Here is a 22,175-nt window from a genome sequence, read left to right as displayed (position 1 = left end):
CTGCTGGTCTGATAATCTATTCTAGGCATGCTCAAGGTTGTGATTTTTTTTCTTTCTGTCTAGCCTCATTCTTTTTCCATTTTTAATTTTAGGCTAAAAATCTGTGCAGCCACTTTCTAGATAATCCAGATAACCCTCTTCCTTTCTTTCATGCAATTTCCTTTCACTTGTTTATTTTGTTATCATCATGTCATCACTCCCTAGCCTAACTTTTTCCAAGAGTTTTTGGCTGATGCACTCTCTCTTCCAGCACACTCATGTGCTCTTCCAAGGTTTTCTAATCTACTTTTCTGCCATTACGATAGTTTTCGGCTGTCGTGCAGCATTTTGGAGGCAGAGTTTTCTGCTCCTATCCAGCATGTCAATACTGAAGGCTAGTAAATTTATACACTGTTAGCATCATATTTACACATGTTAGCATTTTAGGCCTTTAAAGTGTTTCTTTGCCCTCAGCATCTTGTTTGTCATCTCCATCATGTGATCACAAAATGTACAGGTCAAGATTACACCTGATACTTGCACAAATCTATGAGCTTGAAGGGCCCCCGGCCTTGCTTTGTGTAAGGTCTCATCTACAGGCTGTCATCACCACAGGGTTGAAGACCCTGTCAGACTGAGTAATGAGAGAAATATCAGATTCTGGACACAGAAGCAGAATAAGGCACAAGGTCCAATTTTAAATAAACCCATCATCATACAGAAGATTTTTCAAGTAGTAAAAGACAGTCAGAAGGGTTTAGATTATTTCACATGTAGCCAAAAGTACTGTTTTCATGGGGACAGTTAAAAATTCCCAGTTGTAAGAGGGATCATCACTTTTCCAGCTTTCCATTCTATTGTAGCTTAGCTCTGCTTCTCACTAGCTGGTTTACAACTTAAACTAAAACTAGCTTACTTACTAGCTGACTTAAACTAGCTCCTTGCCAGTCAGCTTCACACATTTGTATCTTAGTCTTTAGAGATAATGCACTATATTTTTTTTAAAGGGGAAAATTGTATGTGATTCATGCCTAAAGGCCTCTTTAAAAAATTATTTCCATAGTGTTTCCTTTTTCTAATCTTCAAATATATAATTCACACCTTTGCAAATAATAATTTCCTTTCTTTCCCCCTGTCATTTGAATATTGCCTGCCAGTGACTGGAATTTGAGCCTTGATTTTAAGGCACTGCATGTTGTAGTTATTGAAACACTGAGCTTGCTGCCCCCACTGAGGCCTCACAATAAAAGTTTTAAAAATCACAAATGCTAGTTAGACCATGATTTTATTGAATATCACAGGGAGGCAATGTATGTAATTGTGATTTTATTTTTGACAGCCTACCCTCTCACCTCTCTTTGTAATCAGCTACTGGAACCTGAAGGGCAGGTTGTAGATGTCTCCACAGCTTTCAACATCCAGTATGACAAATGAGGAAAAAAATCCTTTTATATTAAGGAACAGGATCTTCTAGTGACATAGGTGAAGGTATCACTGTGCACCTGAAAATGCAAATTTTCTGAGTTTCTGAATTGAGAGAGATACTTCAGATTGTTCTGACTGTAATCTGGGGGTGTGCCACCCCCTCAAACCAAGGGGGCTTCATCCCCTGGCTAGGTCATTCCAGCTCACTTAACACTTCGGAGCTGACTGAAAACAGCACGTCTTTCGGTAATTAAGGACTGACTTCATGGCCACTAGTTCTGGTGGAAAGGATTGAGCACGAACACAAGCGCAGCAAGCAGGTACCATATGGAAGCACCGGGGACAACCCTAGGTGAACTTACAGAATCAAAAAGCGAGATTACCGTAGTTGTCAAAACAGGATTGAAGGAGTCAAATGCAGATCTAATTTCTCTCTCTACCATTTTTGCAGTGTTTAAGCAGACAGCCTCTGAATGCAAGCTCTCTATCAGTTTATACAATGCTAAAGTGTGGCTACTAATTACCTTATTAAAAAGAGTGGCTATTGTGGGACTAAGTCAGAACAGCAAAATTAAAGGCATCAGGCTGCTGAGAATGTAATTAAAGACTGTTTGCAAAACGCTATAATTATTAGATAAATGGCAGGCTTGGGGACATTAATTACTATGGTAAAACTGCTTTTGGTGATTTTTTTTATAGACAATTAATGCCTTGACCCTTGAGACTAAGGATTGGACACTGTCACCTCTATGGTCCCTATGACTTCAGCAAAACTAAATAATTCCTCCATAGGCACATTTTAGTTCTTCTAGCTGCTGTGACAAGTAAAGAATAAAATTAATTAAAATAGAAAATTTAGGATATGGTTTCTAAACTCTTAGGAAAGATAGGTTTTGTCTAGTTACAGTCAGAAGCATCTTGGAAGTTTTAGCCAGCAAACAGAACTGAAAAACTTCAGCCCAGGGATACAGACACCAGGATAAGAAATATGAGGTTTTCCATGTAACTATTATTGCAGGAAAGTGGGTCAGAGAGTCAAGAAACCGATTAATGAATGGGGAATAGTATGCAAGGCGAAAAACAAATATCAGCATTTTTCTCCCTTGAAGCTGTTGATAACTTGAAGCTGTTTCAATAATGATATGCCAAACTGATGGCAATGTTTCCTCCCACCATCCAACACTATCCTGTTGCTTTTGTGTTTTGAAGGGCTGTCAGTCACATGGAAAACACGGAAGAAAGGTCAAGAAGAGAGTACAGGATACAAAGGAATGTCGCGCAATCAAGTCCTGGTTTTCAAGTGCACAGAAGCCCTACACAGGCATTTGCAGCTTGATCTTGCAAGCCTTTCCTGACAGCAGCTGCCAGTGTTTGTGCAAGCACCTGAGGGAAGCCAAAAGGCTGATGTGCACCACTGGTGATCCTGGAGACAGGAGTACAAGTGTCCGTATGTGATTCCAGTGCAGTACATGACCAAGAGCTAATGCCTTGGTCCCAAGTTTGGAAGTCTAGATACAGTGAGGAAACTTTTTACTATGCAATCCTCTCTCTTCCCTTCCCTTCCCCGCCCCCCGCCTCCTCCTTATTTTCCTTTGTTTGTGTGTTTGGGTTTTTGTTTGTTTGTTGCTTTTAAGTGGTTTTGTAAGCTGACATCTTAGTCACTTGTCCAGAGAACTGTGAGAATGAACATTCTCGTGTTACCTGATGGTTGTTGTTGAAGTGGGAAAGACCAACAAAACTTCTAGGCAAGCTGGAGTTAATGTTTTAAGCCCAGTTTTCAGCCCAGGGTGAAAAATATTCTGTGGTGCTGAGCTCTCAAACACAGCAGGCAGAAAAATCATTGTATGCCACAGAAATACTCACATGCACCTTACAGCCATAGGAAAGGGACAAATTCAGAATCCTTAAATACCAGTTTTGTGCATGTCCTTTGAATCATCCCAGGTTTGTGACCATGCCCACAGTTCTTAGCGCTTAAAGCTCGGAGAACAGCACTCCACAGAAACAGGGAACAGTGCCCACGTGAAACCGTGGCAGAACACTACTATCCCTGAGGAAGAAAAAACAAAAAACCCAACAGAGAGCACCAGGCCAATTGCCCTTCCTTGCTGAAAATTACTGGTTTTGCTACAAAATGAGCTTTCTCTGGGACCAGTCTTGACAGCTGTGCAGATTACAGAAAGACAGTCCTTGAAGCCACATGTCAAGACACCGTTTCCTCACATCACTTGCAAGACACTGTTCCTCAGGTCAGAGTAAAGATACAAGAGGCATTCTCTTAAGCCAGAACACTCCTTGGCCAGCATATTTAGTCTGAGCTGCACATCCAAGTGTCCTGAACGTTTTGTCCCTTAGGTAGCAATCTGCTATTAACATGCTATTTGAGAGAGCCCATGCCAAGAGGAGAGCGAGGCATCCAGGAGTAATGAAAGACACTGGTTTATAATGAGTCCAGCAATTTCTATTAATTTTACTGTTGTCATCAGCAAGGTAAAAGAATGGACGTGACCAACTAACAAAGGTGGGTTTCCAAAATTCAGGGAAAGCCACAATCAAAGGGCCACATTCTGCAGCAGATCTGGCTCCTTTGAAGACAGGAGATTAGGACTGAGCCTCTTAAAGTTCATAGCTACTAAACTGTTAAGGGTCAGTGAAGAGAGTAGCTCTGTAAGTAATGTGGACTATTTAACTGACTAAAGCTGTCCAGCTGCCTTTTTTTTTTTTTTTTTTGGCTAAAGGAGTCAGAACAAAAGGGCAATCTCAGAAAGGGAAGAGACCACCCACACCTGGTAGATCAGAGTAACTGCCAGGAAGAAGCAAATTCTTTCTTAACAACTACTTGAAGTATCTCTTAGAACTTCAGAAATGTAAAAACTAAAAGTTTAATGCAAAGCATAATTTTGTCTGTCGTGCATTTTCTACAAACCTTCAGAACTGGCTTGGTAGTCAGAATATTTAATCTTCTATTTTGTCTCATATTTATATGTATGGCCCAGATACATTGCTCATATGACAAAGGGTTGGACTATTTTGAACAACAGCAAAAGCTTTTAGTTTTTATTTTTTAATGGCTTGCAGATCCCTTGGTGGTAACAATGTCCAACCCTTAACAACAACAACAAATCACATAAAATATGAAATTGTTAATACGTTTTCAAGCCACTATAACTAGAAAAGGTATCTTGATATTGACCTTAAATCAAACCTAAATTATTGCAATTTTTTGGCATACATAAATTCAAGAACTTACTTTCTTCTGCTGTGACAATATTTCATAATGGTAAAAATTACTTTGTCTAGAGGGCAAGTGGGAAAAATTTTCACTGTTTGAAAATTAAGTATCAAGCTCTGACTTCCAGAGAGGACCTTACTGCCTTGACACCACTTTCTGTAAACTGAGACTTAATGAACCTCCATGTTGTCCTGTAGGTTAAATCAACCTTTTCAAGATGGCAATACTTCCATTTACTAACAGTAGACATAGAGTAATCAAAACTAGATACACATATTTTGTTGCATTGAAATGACACTCAAGGTATGTCCTCCTGTGCCTCTAATAGCATTTTAACCCAGCCCTCCACTTCTTTTCACAGAGACAAAGCAAAAATTCCAGAATTGCACTGTAAGGTACAACCTGCCCTACACAATCAGAGAGTATCCCAGGACTGCAACAACAAGCACAAGTCACCCCGGGTGCTAGTAACAGTCTCAAAGATGACAAAAAAAAATAGCAAAGCTACAGCCCTAGGGAAAACTCCAAGGTGAACTTTTACATCCAGAGATAGTGTTTGGTATTGCCCCATACCAAACTCTACCACCATTAGACCCTTACTAAACTTCCAAGATCACCCTCACGCTGATTTCTTCCAAAGATTTCTCAAATAACAATTGTCTCTCCTTATATTCTGTAGTAATTAATTACCTGCACTACTAACTGAAGTATGGCAATGCCATTTCACTTCTTTATTCTTTTGCATAACCATGAAATTCACTGGCACTAACACATGAAAAGTAAATTAGAAGAAAATGCAGCCAAAAGGACACCTATCGGAGCGCAGCAACACTTCCCCCTTGCTCCTAAACAGAAAGCTTTTGATTCAAGGCCATTATATGACTGTGCTGCGGCATGTCAGCAGATTGACACCTTTCTACCTCCCTTAACCTTGAAAAACAATAATACTCACATAACCCCCAAGGAAATCATTCTGGCTGCAAGTAGGCAGAGAAATAGTCACCTGTAGTTCTTATTGCTAACTGCATGGAAGCAAAGGAACAAGAGGTAGGGAAGTAAACCATGCTCACCTGACAGGAAATGGCACTGGCTGCTCCCATTAAATCCAGTACTGAAGAGTTACCAGGTGTGCAAAGTTTCAGCAAGCACCCCCTAGTTCCAGCATTATGGAATTTGGTAAATAACTCCTCTACCTTTGCCCAAACCACCACCTTTGTGGTTGTGTAAGTTTTTACCATCTACTCCCTCACGCACTGACCTTTCCTCTTCCCGGATTGAAGAAATGCCATCTTTTTAGCCTCTCCTCACAATCCGTCATTCAATCAGCAGTATCTGGACTTGTTTTCCTTGCCCTTCTCTGGATCTTATCTAGCTCTGCTATATCCTCCTTGAGATGCAGAACTCCACAACATACTCCGGGTAGCGTCACTACAGCAGTTTTCTGTAGCAGGAAAGTAGCACTCCTCTCATTATCCATACCCCTCCTTGTGACGGCCAGTGCTTTGCTGGCTCTTCTGGACCCCACTGCACACTCAGCAGATGATCTCCAAGAGCTGTCACTCAGGATGTTGAGGTCTCTTTCCTGCCCTGGAACTATGGAAGTTTAGCCTCATAGTTTAGATTATTTCTCCAAAGGTGCATCACATTTCATTTACCTACCTGGACTTATCCTACCCTTTTTTTTTTTTTTTTGTACTCTTACGTGGTCTTTTCAAGGCTGGCATGGCATTTTTTTTGTGGAGAAATACTTGCTGTTGCCTGCAAACTTGCACATTTTATTATTCTCTCCCTTGTCGCCTCTTTATTCTCAGTAAAGACACAGCACCCATTCCTGGGGACTGTTCACTGCTGACTGTGATCCTCTGGCCAGTGAATTTCTTCAACAGCCTTTAAGGTGGCATCTTGTGGAAGGCTTTTGAAAAGTCTGGTGTTTTGAAATTACACAGATAGGATTCCTTTCACCCTCCTGCTACCAACGCCCTCCTAAAGGTGCAGAGACAGTGCTTCCCTTCTCTAAAGGTGACTTTCCCAGGAGATGTGTGGGAAAGTCTACCCATCTACCACCTTCCCAGGACTGGAACTCAGACCCCTCTGGCTTACCAGTTCTAGTCTGTAGTTCCCAATTCTAAAGACAAATTAAATTAAAGGAAACATTTTAAGTCAAGAGAATTTCCTTATGCACTTAAGAATAAGGCATATAAGACAGAATAAGTTCTGTCCTCCGTCCAATTAATATAATACTGCCTTAAGGCCTAGACCAGTATATATAAAGACAACAAAAACAGTATTTTGTCTGTTTATTCAGTAGGCTTTAGGTTGTCATAGACTGTAGAAAAAAAGTGTAATTAAGTAATTTTGGAGACTTGAAAAAAACAATTCAGACAATCCCATGGGTCCTTGGTCTCGCACTCCAAATTCTTCAGTTGTAAAGCCATTTTCTAATTCAGAACAACTTCCTTAGAGGCCATTCTTTCACTCCTTTCTGCAAGAGGGCACAAGCATCCTGCATGTTTAATTGCAAGCATACAATGTTATCTGCTCCTTCTCTCTTATGTAAGTTTGCAGGAATGCTGAAAGACTTTCCGGGCTCTGAGAGGTTAGGGGTTGGAATCAGGTCCGTTGTATATCACTACATTGACTTTTTGGGATGTGAAGTTATTGCAATTAAGATACTGGCCAGATGTGTGGGCTAAAGAGCCCAACTGATACCACAGGCATTTATTGATAATGCAACTTCTGAGGAAGAAATCTGGGGAATTGTTGTTCTTCATGTTTTCCTCTGCAAGCAAGCAAACCATATGGATTTATCAGAAACACACAATGCTTTATCTAGCTCAAGAGAAAAAAGAATAGTGTTTATTTTACTGTGGAGGAATGTTCTCTTTCAGTTTGGAGAGCCGGTTGCCTGAGCTGGCACTGTGTACCTTTTGGCCTCCAGCAGGAGTATTGCTCTGGTTTAATTCAGTGCTATCTTCAACCTGATTACTATTTACTATTTGTGCTGTGATAATATTTCCAAGCTGCAGTAGAGGAGAAGGGCTTCATTGTGTTAGGTGCTGTACAAACACACAACTGAAAGATAACTCTTGCCTTCCACCATGCAACAAAGCAGCTCCTAAGCTGAGCGCTGGCACACAGGGAGGAAAACATCAGCAGCAGGCTGGGCTGAGGGCTTGGGTTTGCTTCCCTTTCCCAACTGTGCAATCTCAAGCAATTGGCTCTCCCCCATCTCATTTAACCTGTGCACTGCTGTACACAAAGCCCGGCTGAAAGACAGTGAAGGGTGGTGGGAAGAGCTTCCTATCTCCCACTTATTTCCTCTTGTGGTACCTGGTATTTAAGCAGATCATCTGCATCTGCCTTCTCCATGTGCCAGTGGGCACATGGGAAGAAAATGCTGAAAAACCTGAAAATTGAACAGTGCCCTGCCTGACAGTCACTCTGCAAAATGTTAAGAAGACGTTCCTGTAACCAGAAAAATCCTTTCCCAGAAATCTTACCAGAGTCCTAAGAACATTTTGTTTGGCAACAAAAGAGTAGCCTCCTGCTCCAACAATGTTTTGAGTGCTTTCTTACTGGTTGAGGGCAGCATCCAAAAGGAAGGGTAATGTTTAGTTTAGTCTCATCATTTACCTCATCAAAGCCTGAGGTCTCAGTGGTCTTGCAGGATGGAGCTTTTTGCCAGAAGAGGTTTGGCTGGGTCAATGTCCACCTGTCTGGGTCTGGCAGGAGTGATCCAATTCTTTCCTCCAAGCTGTTGATTGCAAGACCACCCTCAAGAAATGGACTTTGAGTGGGCTGGTAAAAGTGCTACTTTCTTCTGTGCACTGGAATGAGTCACAGCTCCATAAAGACATTCTCACTTTCCAGTGCATGAACTTAAATTCCAGGAGTCTAAAATAAGTGAACAACCATGCTCAATGTCGACTTCAGGCAAGCCAGGAGAGGGCAAAGTAGAAGGAAGAAGAGAGAAATACTCTTTTCCATCACTGGATTAATTTTCCAGATTTTATGTTAACACTCTCCGTCACTCTTTCAGCAATATTTCAACTCTGTCTAGATTCTGATATTCCTCAAGTAGACATTTACTGAGTCATTCCCAGCTGCACAGCAAGGATGTGCATTAGATGGTGGTGCCAAGGAAATAGGAGTGAAAGAGCAGACAAGGGAGAGCACAGTTCTGCAGGCTCTCCAAGTGGAGCCTGAACTCTTCCATTAAAACGCAGCAGCACCTCACACTTCTTGGACAATTTGCCTGTCTTATGTTAAAAACTACTGCAAATATCCTTGCAAACAATCCTGTGGAAGAAAGAGAGTCTGATGTGACTTGGTACCTTTGCTAACAAACTAATAAAAAATCTGTAATGTGGCACATAAAGTCCATCTTCGCAGTGGCCCACATAATCACTGCTTTAAAAACTCAAGAAAGACTCTTTATAGAGTTTCTTTCTCTAGAAATAAATAGAAATAACTATAAAGCTATTTCTGTTGTTTAAGGGAATGTGTCAAAATGACACCAGTTCTGGAAGATGAGGTGGCAAACCAGCAATTAACATTTGCTTTTTCACTTACCTTACTGTCATTTAAGAAGAGAATACATAGAGTAGACAGGATAATTCTATAATTTCTTTATATAGACCCTAATAATTGACTGTGTCAGTGTTCTCTGAAAGCCCCTGCATGTTTCTTCAGTTCCCTGCTGACTTTGGCTCTGGATTGCAAGCTCTTTTGTCACAGGTAGGTATAGCATGGAGAGGCCTTTTTGTTGTACTTCTGAAGTGGATCACATGTTTTTAGCAGTATTCTAATCTTAATATAAGTATAAAATAATGAAAATAATTGTCTCCTAATAGGACTTTCATAAGTGGCTTATGGCACACCACCCTTCATTGTAGAAGTGTACGTCCTTGTAGATAAGAAAATTCAAGTAAAACTTAACCATTGTTGAGGACAGTTTTATATGCAAATTAAAAAAAAAAATCAGTATATTTCTGGGTTTTGTTGTTTGGGTGTGTTTTTACACACAGACATAAGGGGTAAAGGAAAAGTATTGTGCAGGAACTGAAGCAGCATATTGTATCAGCACAGTAAATAACATCATAATGACTATGTTATCTTATCATAATGGTGCATAGTTTTGTATGCAAATGTTACCTCAAATACAGTCAACTATCTGCAATAAAGAGCATTTATTGAACGAAATAAAATAATTTTAAATTCTTTTGTTATTACAATTGATTTTCAAAACAACATCATAGATTTACACAAATCTAAGTTAATAGACACTTGTTTTCACCAGCTTATTGCTTGCTTTATATCAGATGTCACACGAAGCTTTCTAAAATACGACAGGGAATGTGGGCTGAATGAGATGGAGACACAGTTACACACTTCCTCATGCCAATGTCATGGGCCAGTAATAGAGGGCAAGAGGGACCTCATGCAGCTGCCCTGGTGACATACTTCACAGCTGGATAGTTTTACAATAATTTGATTTCTGGGCCAGCCAGGAAAACACCTTTCTAAGATTGCCACTGTCTTGGGCACTCTGAGAAATTAATTTCTGAATCACAGGAGAACAAAACTGAAAATTATTTTCACAGCCCTTACACTCTAAAAGAAGTAGTATTTGCTCTTAATGTAATCTAAAAAAACTCTACAATTGAATAACTTGTGTGGTAACAGCATGATAGTGTGGCTGAAAATGAATCCTATATTTGTATTGGCCATATACAAGTAAAACGCTTAAATCAAGGAAGAGTTTGCTCTTCCCATCACAATTCCATTTGAAAAAATTACTTCTGTAAATGCGTTCATTTAACAGAACTTCTGCCTGAGATGTGCTGCTTTCCCCCTTTCTGAATTCCTGACACAGCATAAATCAAACGTATTCAAGATAGCAAAGCCGGGAAAATCATTATAATCGCAAAACCATCAAAAAGGTCAACAAGAAGGAGAACAACAATAGGGTTCTGGTAACTGTTTGGGAAGAAACTATTCTTGCTGCAGTGAAACTGACTGTTTTCATAACAACAAATTAAATACCAAGGTAATTCCCTGGAGCCTTCAGCAGCGTGGCTGTGTGGCAGCAGCAGCAGCCGCCACTCGAGCACAATGCACGGTGTTGTCAGGAAAACCCGCTGGCTGCTGAGCCACCGCGCAGCTCCGCGGTGTTTGAACATACACTGGAGTCCAGCCTACCTTTTCAAAGCACTGCATTGTTACTCCTCTCTTCCTCCCATTCCTGTCCGCTTCCCCATTCTCCTCCCTTCCTGTCCCCTGTCAGGCAGACATATTTTAGTAACCATTCATAATTTAATGAGTGTTGTTGGCCTGGTGCAGGTGGCTGGAATGCTGGCTTCAACAGTTGGAAATGAGGGAGTTACAGCTGCACCTCTTTTTCAAGATTTTATTTGCTTATTGGTGCCTTATATGCACCCCAAAAGCGTGTAATTGGTCAAGTGTAAGCTGTTCTCTTGCACTCAAATGTCACAGGAGACGGGTCAGTGAGGCGAGCGCGCTGCAACCATCCATTCTGAAAAAGAGTGACATTTGTATTTGCTTTGACTGTTCAACCTTGGAGAATGAAAAATCAAGACTGGAGTTTCTGAGACTCCTGTTACTCATCTACAAAATGTGATGTTCTATATATCAAAGTGTTTCAATGATGGTTGCCAAGGAACTGCAGGTATCAAAGCAACTATCTTAATACTTTGCACTGGGAAAGCTTAGATTTTCCTGAATAGTGTGCAAAAATGAGTATAATTTATCAATTATGGGGTGAATAGAAGTGTTTCCATTACTATGTCTGTCCTTGTCGGAGCAACAGACAGTAGCATAATTTATAAACATCCAGAGTATAACAAAAAGAAAAAACACATTTACTAAAAATTCCCCTCAATTAAATGTCAGATAAAGAATGTGCTGCTGCAATGCAATCATTGGGGTACTTGGTCCCTGACAGGTTTAAAATAACCATTCTTATGCAATGAATGGCTATAGAAGTTTCACTGGGTAATAAATACCCATGTAACAATAATCATCAACTTTATCCTCCAAACCTGTTCTCCATATAGCCTGAGGCTTGGTTTGTAAGGTCTAAAATATGCGTGTTTGCTGTGTTGTTTCATGACAACGTTTTCAGCTAAATTCCTGCTAGCTTACCTTGCAGACCAGGCCCAGTATCTGCAGTCCTTTCAGTGAGGCACCTGGCTGATGTAATGTCATGATTTTATGAGAATCACAGCACAACGAAATGAAGAGTCAGAGAGGTGGTAAGGGCGAAGTTGTTCCTCCTCCTTTTCTGGACTCATCAGTTTTCTTCTTCCTCACTTTTCCATACTGTAATCTCAGGCTGACTGCCTTTGTCCTGGAGTCAGGCACTGCTGGGGCTCTCTGACCTACAGTTAACTCTTCTGCAAATGAAAAGAAATGGAATCAAGGGGCATTTTACAGAAGATTCTTGTCTTCAAAATAAATTGTCCCACCAACATCAAAATTAGAAATCAAGAACCCTAAAAGAAGAAACTATACTGAAAAACTGAACTTAATCTAGATTAAATTTTAAACCCAGATATCTTGTCTGTCTCCTGTGTACTCAAGTTCCTCCCTCAGATGTAGTAGCTTCTGCATCTAGTCCAGAACTTCTGAGTGAATGAAAATTTTAAATTTTTCTCTGAATTTCCCCAGAGATATCAAGTGATGTATCCAATGCATGAATAATTGTCCACTGAATGAACTGTTAATTACACTTTCTACTTCAAACTGTATTTGAAAAGAGGTGGGAAAAAACCAGTATTTAATTTCCTACCAATGCTTTGCCATTGGAGACCATTATCATGGTCCAACCATAATTTTCTGAGACTGCATCTTTTATTCCTTTCAGTAGTAAAAGAAAGTGTTGCAGACTGAAATATGTCAGATTCAAAAAAGCCTGTTCTGGCTAAATATGTGTCCTATTTCATAGTGTAGACGCTAAAATCCATTTTAGAACAATTCCTTTTTTTCTGGTGATACTTTGAGCTACAATTGCAAACACAAATAAGCATGAGGAAAGACTTCACTCAGTTTCAGAAAGAGAGCTGTGAATGACTGAATATCAAGTTCTCCAAACATTTGTATGCTTCGAATGGCACACACTGGATTTTACTTCTCTTGACATGAAATTGTAGGGTGGAAAAGGCTGGTGAGAATATCACGGAGATAGGGAATGCATTCACTGAAGAAACTTAAAAAACTGCTGGGAACCCTTAGTTTCATTTTGGTTGCCTAGAATGCAATATAATGAAAGAAGCATTCCTGTTAATGAAGCAACTTCTGACCCTACTTTTGCTAAATTCCTACCAAGAGTAACTTTTCTTAGAACGGTGGAGAAATAAACAATGAACCAGAGATGGAAACAGTGGGTATTCTTTGATGTCAACAATAATGTGAATGAAAAGAATCCCCAGACCATTATCTTTACATAAATTAGATGTTAGCCTTTTGGTGCAAGGTATCTTATTTTTCCTAAGTTCTGACACATAGAGGTCTGCTTTCCAGTGGCCAGACCAACAGAGTTACGAAATAACAGTTTGATTTAAAAGGAAAAACAAGTTTGTTCTCTCCAGGAAAACATCCTCCTCCACTTCCAGGGATTTACAACACATTAAGGAGACCATAATCACCAGAACTCTGTTAAAAGCATTTGTCTGAAGTTACCAAAGAGTAGGATGCACAACAGGGCAGAGAGAGGCTTCTGTTTCAGGCAGATCCAGATAGGGGTGGCAGAGGAAAGCAAACCAAATCTGTTCCTGTTTTCATTATTGATAAAGTTGTCTGAAACTCACCTCAACACGGCTGTCAAATGAAATCTGTAGAGAGGACCCAGTGTGAAAATGGAGGGTTGGAAGTCTTGCCCTGTTGAATACAACCATGAGATCATAACAGGCTTTTCTTTTGTCCTTTGTCTTTGCATGTTACACGGGACATTATTAATTCATCTTTCAAATGTCCCTTGACTTTACAGAAAACATTTACACCTGATATTAGTTTTGCTTTGTGGAAGTGAAATGCTAAACTTAGAATCACCATTTAATCATATGTTTCCTGTGCATTCCACCTGAGCATTGTTGAGGCAAGCTTTCCTTCTAATTACAGAGGTGAGCTGAAGAACCAGTGATTAAAATAAGATCAGCTTTTCCTTAAATACCGTTGTACTTCAGGAGAGTGATCAAAGTAGCTGCTTTCAGAGATATGCTAATTTACAGTACACAAAGTTCTTAAATTAAGAAGTGACCCTCTTTTTCTTGCTTAGATTTAGAAAAAAAGAAAAACCCAAACCAAATGGTTCAGTCTACTGAGCAATCCTTCTATTAAAAAAACCTCTGTCTTCCTTTCAGGTTAACAGGGGACTCGGCCCAAATTAGGCTAAAGCATTTGCCAAAAAGCCTCAGGGAAGATCGTGTTCTGTCTATAATTTTGTTGCCACAATAACACCCATTGATTTTTTTTTTCCTTTAATTTTTTTTCTTTTTAAATTTGCTTTTCAGTAAGGAGAAGAAGATTTTTGTTGCTCAATTTGTGGCTCCCAATTAGTGCTTGCAAAGCACTTTCAGATCCCTGGTGAAATAATGTGTGGCATACATGTATACACGGTGCATGTGCACAGGTACGTATGAAGTGTTACAAATAATTATTTTTGTTTCCTCCCAGTTTCTGGTGGCTTGTGAAGCCTGATTACAGCATCTGAAACCGAAACCAAGCCCCAAATAACTTGTCAGATTTATAAAGAGTTCTAGTAACTCTCGGGTAAGAGTTATTGCTGCTTAGGAGAAGCCTGAATGAAGCACAAAGTCCAATGGCTCCTCAGGGCACCTGGACAAGCTGCTGCCTGGGAAGGAGAGGAGTGCACAGCCTATCCTGCCGTGGGCTCTGCTCTGTGTGAATTCTGGAACTGGATCAAAAAAGGCTCCCTCTAAGCATGTCTAACACTTGTGGTAACAGCGGGAAATGGCCACTAGTGAGAGATCTTGTTCTTTATCTAGGAACAGGTATATCTCTGTATCCCTGTACAGGCATATCTCTGTAACTTCGGGATCAGTCACACTAACCCACAGTGGAGCTTTGCTGTGTGCCAACATGAGCACATTTTCATGATAATTGCAAGAGAGGGCAGCAAAACCTTCCTCCAAAGCAGAATGCTGACAGAAAAGCAGCTCATGAAAATATCTGTTAAGCTGTGAGGTATTTAGGCTTCTGATTAAATGTAAAAATATTCAGGGCATGTCTGCCCTGTAGGCCACAGAAGCAGAGTGTCACAGGTTGTTTTTCTTTGGTAATAAGTGATCCTATTGATGATTATTTGGAGGTATCCTGTCATTTAAAATTAGAGCGCCCGGCAAGTGTGTTCAGATCTGAAACAGACTGTTTTAGCTATCCAAAACAAATGGTAGGATGGGCTTGAACCATTTCTTGTGGCCAGGACACTCTGAACTCACTTTGACTCAGTACAGGTGTTGAAATCACTACAGGATTATCCCTGGAGGTGGGTAATCCTTTAAAGGTTCAGAGTTTTGGGTTAGATAAAAATCTAAACATTTGGATGTTTATCTGAAAACTTATCTCAGTCATCTAAGCTCCTGGAGGCTGAACACCCATCAGTTGCACATCTACAAGTAAAAAAGTAGTAGGGTCTCTTGTTTCTACAGACTTATAGCCTGATCCTGACATCTCTGAATAAACAAAACCTCACATTGATATTGATTTGCCTTCGGGCTGGGGTATTGGGAACGGGAAGTTCCCTTCAGCTAAAAGTGACCACAAACGTTATTTGATGGGGGTGGAAGAGGAAGTTTTGGTCACAAAATATAGGATTTGTTGGGGTTTTTTTTCTCATGCAAGTAATTCATAGCATTTTTTTTTTTAAACTGCAAATCTGTACACTTGAAAATTGCTAAAAAAGCTTTGACAATTTTTTATTTTCTCACCCACAAAACCCTCCCCCCCTCAAAAAACCCCCCAAACAAACAACCAACCCAAACCAAACCAAACCAAAACCCAACCCCCCCCCCCAAAAAAAAAACCCCACAACAAAACAACAACCACCAAAACCCAAGAAATAAAAAAAAACCTAAAACCCCCAATACCCCCTTCATAATGAAAATAATGAAGTGCTATGATTTTAAGTCCATCCTGGCATTTTGACTCAGGTCACCTTAACTGAGGCTGTGGTACCTCACAAGAAGCATAAGACTGTGAGTGTGAAACGTGGACACTGCAGTTCACAGCATTGGATTATTGTGCAGAGATATTTTAATTTTCTTCTATGGTACCTCAGATTTTTCCATTTTGCACCAAATATTTTGCTCCTCTCTGTAATTTCAATCAACAAAGCAATTTGGCTAGGTGGAGAAAAATTAACTTATGTCTATTAAAAAGCATGAGAGTATAATATTTTTGAAGAGGGAGGAGGGTAAGGGGAGAGTTTGAGTAATTACTCCTATCCTTTGATGACATTTCCAAGTTATTTTGTTGTGGGATGCATCCCAGGCTGTATCAGAGGTATATGTGTGAAAGAACTGGGCACATCCTGGATATTTAGTGTGCCCAGACCCATTTCACAGACCTAGGACTATTGCTTTTTCCTCAAGGCTTGTTGAAACCAGAAGTGCTGCTAGCTCCCTGCTCCCACACCTACATGGAAAGAAAAGCTGCCACAGAGGAAGAAATGGAGAAATTCAACAGGTGAGATAGTGGCTGGAAACATGGTAGACACAGGTTCAGTTTTCGACTCCCACACAACTTCTCCTCTTCACCTTAGAGGACTCCTTTTGTCTGTGTTTTCCCCGTTGACTGTAGAGGCTAACACTTCTATCTTGAGGGGTATTTCATAGATGAACACTAAGAAACCCACAAAAACCCCACAAAATCTCTCAGTTTGTAACAGTAGCGGGAATTACAGATGCTCAGGGAACAGACAAGAGACTGGACTGCACCACTTTTTGACAAACACAAGCACTTTTTCAAGGCCTGGCCCACTTGTCTATACTGCTGTTCTTAAGCTGAGCCTTTTCCATGCTCCTGACACATTACTATAATAGAGAATTAACATTGTTTTCCAGTATTTTAGAGGTTGGGAAGATAATTCAAACACTTCCCTTTTCCTTTTCCTACTGATATGCCAGTTACAGTCCCAAGTTCACAGGGCAATTCTGCTCATTCCTGTACTTTTGGAGCCATGTGTACAGCTCCACATCACTCTTGTAACAACACTCTCGTTTTGGGAATAAAAAAAAATGCATCTCTTTGTTTGTTTTGGGACTACCAGTATGGTCACAAGACTAATGGCCATTAATTAGAAAGGTATTAGTATGACTCTTCTTTGATACAGCAATTTCAAGTTGATATCTGGAGACAAAGTGCTATTCAGAGTTTCACAGAATAATTATTTTCTCATGTCCATGGCACAGTTGTCTCTTTTTGGCAGTAAAAAGAGCTTGTATGAAAAGGGAGGGAATTATTTACTTTTACTCAAGAGAATCATAATTCTACTTTTGTTGAAGAAAACTATTTTCATTCTCGTGGCATTTTTCAAGCATCATTGTTCTTTGATAACTTATTCTCTGTCAAGCTTCCCTATTTAAGCAACGCACTTGTTTTCCCTGGTTTACTACCTTTTATATGTACAGATGTTGTTCCTCATCAATGTTTTATGCTTCAAATAAAACTGCTAATATAGTTCATGCAGAGAGACACTACTTTTTTTTTTTTTTCTGGGCAGCTGGCTGTCACCAAGATGATTTCAAGTAGGTCAGTAAAATATTTTATTTTATAAAAGACATTTCTTTCTCAGTTCTGTTGCTTGTGAGCATTGCCCTGACAATTCTACCCCTCACAGAGGCTACCCAGAAATCAGGGCCCTTCTTTCAGAGTTGCAGAGAAGAGTTTTTTTGCAGGGGGTGGAGAGGGGAAAAGAATGACACCAGAGAAAATGCATCTCAGTGACTCATGAATCCAAGGCAATCTGCCCACCTGCTCCTCAGTGTGCCCTGGGTTCTCCCAGCAGTGCTGGTGTGCATTGCAGGAGTGGGAGAGGGATGGGGAGCGTGCACCACCCCTCAGAGGCACGCATTCCTCAACTGCAAACACATCTGGGCTCCCTCTCTGCTTCGTTCCCTCGCCCACATCGCTCCGGGGGAAATTCTTGCAGGATGCTTCCTGTTTTTCACTTAATCCTCTCCCATCTTTAATTTCTATTAAAACTGGGCACTATGAAACCTTCCAATGATTTATTAATTGAGACTTTTTTTCATGGAACTACTCGATACTTGCAGCAAGCGTTCTCCAGCCTTGTCAACACCTGAATTTTTTGGCTGAGGTTTCTCAGCACGGTGGTAAGAGGTTCTGGGTCTTGCCCACCTTATGCATCACCACAGAAGCGCTGACTCAGTTCCAGGCAGGTTTTAGCCTCCCAGACCTGTAAAAGTCAGTTGCACTTGCCTCAGTGAAGGTGTCATTTGAAGCTTACAGTCGCCTGCCACACAGCAAGGAGCATGTACCTTGTTACTCTGTCCAGCTCTGAGGCCGGCCCCCAGCTCAAGAACGACATGGATCTGCTGGAACAAGCCCACAGGGGGGCTAAAAGATGCTGAGAAGGCTGGAGCATCTCTGCTATGAAGGCAGACTGAGACAGCTGCTGTTGTTCAAGAGGTTCAGTTTAGATGAGGTATACAAAAGAAATTCTTTGCTTGCAGGATGGTGATGCACTGGAATAGGTGGTCCAGGGAAGCTGTGAATTGCCCCATCCCTGGAAGTGTTCAAAGCCAGGTTGGATAAAGCCCTGAGCAACCCAATCTAGTGGAAGGTGTCCCTGCCTGTTGCAGGGGATTTGGAATTTGCAAGCCAGCCCAAACCATTCTATCATTCTACGGGTAAAAACGGGTTACTCTAGAAGAACGATTCACTAGTAGACAGGTCTTGCTCTGAAATTGTGTGCCGAGCCCTGAGGTGAGGATTTGTGCTCATTTAATATTTTTCTAATTTTTTTGCAGGAGATATCTAGAGAGTGAACTGTGTGAAAATCTCTATAAACCCATATGTTCCCAGAAGCCATTAAGGGTAGATACCATTGTGCTTCAATTTGCTATGGGCTCTCGCACATACACCTCTCACATTCCATATACTAGCAATAAAAATGAAAACTGGAAATGCCAAACATTTGTGGTGCTGCCTTCCACAAACAGTACTACCAACTCAGACACTTCCTAGAGATTATTTAACGATGACATATTTTCCAGTTAACTCAAAAAGAAAGCAACAGCAATTAAATGTCCTGGCTGTTGATATTTCCCTGATAAGACTGTGATAAGAATTGCTCAGCTATGTGCCACAGCAACAAACTGCTTTCTAAGCCTGATAGAAATTCAGATGACCCAGGTATTAAGCAGAGTATTTGCCATAATTTCACAAGTTGTTGAAGATGTACTGCACTCCTAACTTTAGCAACAAAGCTGCTTGTGACATTGTTACATTTTAATGGAGCTTGTTTCTGCTGTCCATGAAGGAAAAAACCCGTTTTATCCCATGGTGGTAAATAAAGAGTAAGTAAAAGATGCATTCCCAGGTAGGAAACGCATCAAACAGAAGACACTGCAGAGGAAATTGGAAGTACAGGGGGCAGGTGGAAAGAACAGAGTGTCAGGGCCAGTATCAGGGAGCTGCCAGTTCGTGTATACAGATATACACACACAGAGCCCATTCTAAATACAGATGAGTTTTCTGCCTTGTGCAACTCATATGGACAGGAATCCCAGCTCAGTGGATGTTATTCAAAGTATTCCACCATCCCCTGAGAAAAAACAGTATGTTTTTTTCTGCTGTGTCAAGACAGGCAAACTGGTTCAAAACACTTAAGCCAGCAAACAAGTCTGCAACAGAGCCCAGCCTAAAGGCAGCAACAGAATAATCATTTAATAAGGCTGCCCCATCAGGCTTAATTTCAGCCCTTAAAATATCTTGCGTGATTTGACCTTTGGGTGAGACACATACATTGTAGAAGTACATTATTTCTTAAGTAGTAAATTCTTTGGGGCAGGATTCCTAAGTTCCTACAGGTCTCTATTTGCAGAGGCCTTGTTCAAGGATGCCTCCACTATTACAGCCTCAGAAGGCACAGTGGTCGGAGTGCATTTCAGTTGTTTAAAGTGCTTTGGTCTTTAAAGATGTAATCTTGCATTTCTTTTACTGACATGGTATCACACACATACAGCAAATGGTACCAGCCAGCGAGCAAGCCCCGACTCAGAAGTGTATACTTCAGTGGTGCCAGCAGCAGCTGACAATAACATACTGTCAGAAACCCGGATTAGCCCTCAGACTAGGTGAAAAGAAAGGATTAAATGAAATCCACTTGAGAATGGGAATGTAGAACAAAACATTGTATACTAACCTAAGAAACTTGATGGAAAATATAAGAAAGTGACAAGACATAGCAGCCTGAAGGAGAACTGCCAAGCATTGTACAGCTCCTGACAGGGAGAGTGGAACAAAATACCTCGTGTACTGTAGAAATGTGGCTCTAACATCTCAAACTCTAATTTTTCTGGTCCAAAATTTATACATATAAACCATGAACAGAGCACCTTTGTTCTAACTCGGTAGATAGCCTGAAACTGCCTGAGACATGTGAGTCTCCTAATAGGGGCAACATACTCTGAACCCCTCAAGGACTTGTAGGTGATCAGGTCTATGAATTACTTTGCTGTTGACTGCATTGGTAGAACCATGCAGCTGCTGCCTTTGTCCCCAAAACCCAGACTACAGCACTGCTCTCAGCTACTCCCTGCGCTGCTCCTACAAAAATCTTCATCATCTCAGCCACGGCTGTTTACAAGGCAACCTGTGGGATGCCAGTTGCAGAGATGGAGGTGCTGCTGGGTTTTGCCACATGAGGGAGGAAGACCTTCTTCTTGGCTGATTTTCCTGCCAAGGCAATGAGCAGACAGGCTACTGGGATTGCAACACTACCTGCAGCCAGTCAGATAAAAAATCCCCCTCCTCTGATTGTGTGATATTTTGTCAGAAAAGCAAGGGACCATAAGCTGGAGGAGCCCCTGGGTGAGGCACAGGCAGCTGCTCAGAGCCACTCTTGCCTTTCCTCTGTGAGTGCCTAGGTCACCCTGTGCGGGTGTTGCTACCAGCTGCCAACCATGATCATGAGCTGTTTGTCTCAGAGCTGTTTTGCCAGTTCAAAAGAGAGGACTCCTGCAGTTGTCATCCCTAGGTAGATCCCTCCTGCTGTCTGCATGAGTCCCAGAAAACTCAGGGCTCACTTCACTGTGAATTAGAAGGGCAAAATATTTTATTTTCTTTTGGATTCCTTGCCACCAGCTATAAAAAACAAACTGCCATTCAGCTCTTATCTGCCAAGCTCTGTATATGTGAATTTTGCTTCCTGTTATTGCAGCAACGGTAGGGATGGAGAAATGCTCTTGATTTCCTTTTTGAGAAGAATTTTCTTTTCTAAACAATTGGTATTAGCCAGAACAAAACAACCAAGAAACAGCATGCTCATTTCACAGATTTCCAGTAATGTTAGAGCTCTGTACATTGTTTCAGCTCTTGCTGAGATGAAGCTTGATTACGTTTATGTTAGCCAGCCATTTAATTCCTTTAACTCAGGGACACTTTCACTACAAGCTTCCTGAACCCTGAGAAACCGGCTCTGCTTGCAATAGCAAGGGTGGGCAAAGAATGACGATAGGGTTTTTGCCTGACTTCTAGGAAAATACCTGTGTATGTTCATAACGTGCCTGTTCACGTGCATTTTCATATGGGTGTGTGGCTGCCAGCAGAGAGTTAGGTGTGTCCTCCACAAGTGGCTTCTGACCAATCTCCACCAGCCTGAAGGAAGGTCATAGGTTACAGGACCAACTAAAGTCTTGCAAATCTAACAGTCAAAAAAAAAAAGAGACACTTCAGCAAAGGGCCACTCAAGGATAAAGTGCTGGGTGAACTTCCCAGAGAAGGCACCTACAGTACAACAAAATTTCATTTGGAAACTGATGCAAAGTAGTCACAAACCAAGGAGCTCGCAGGGAGTTCCCAACAATCCCAGCAGGTTTCCCAATGTGAGCATGCTCTGCTGCAGCCCGGTGGAGCTGAGAAAATCGGTGGTACAGTCAGTATCACCTGCTTGCTCACTTGTCCCTGTGGTCAGGACCTGGTTTACCCAGGAGACCACCTAACCATATAGCCCATACAACATCTGATGTAGGTCCGTATGGAATATTGGTCAAAAACTGTAGGTCTGACTGAGAGACTCGCACTAATTCAAAGGTTCTCTATATCAGCCCTTGTGAAGAAGGTCCTTGTCTTAGATGAATCCATCAGTGCAGGGCACTGGGGGACCATGGGCTACTGGGTGAATGCAGTGCACTCGCTTAAACACAAAAGCTTGAGGGCTTTCCTTTGTCTTGTGAGTTTATTTGTGACAAACAATGTAAGTAGAGCTAGTAAAGAAAACACCACTTCCTTGCACAGTAGACACGTTTTGGGCAAG

The 22,175-nt window shown here is 41.1% G+C and overlaps 1 long non-coding RNA gene across 1 annotated transcript; it reads right to left on the bottom strand.

The window, feature by feature from the left end:
- Positions 1-478: 478 nt before the first annotated feature.
- Positions 479-5,698, bottom strand: LOC120758752 (uncharacterized). Its single transcript, XR_005703001.1, has 3 exons — positions 5,589-5,698; positions 1,332-1,481; positions 479-613 (listed from the first exon to the last, which is right to left on the bottom strand). It is a non-coding gene; the product is annotated as an uncharacterized LOC120758752 (long non-coding RNA).
- Positions 5,699-22,175: the final 16,477 nt, after the last annotated feature.

The sequence above is a fragment of the Hirundo rustica genome, chromosome 1 (assembly GCF_015227805.2).
Source record: "Hirundo rustica isolate bHirRus1 chromosome 1, bHirRus1.pri.v3, whole genome shotgun sequence".
Classification (NCBI taxonomy): Eukaryota; Metazoa; Chordata; class Aves; order Passeriformes; family Hirundinidae; genus Hirundo; species Hirundo rustica.
This window is presented reverse-complemented; position numbering and strand designations above follow the sequence as displayed.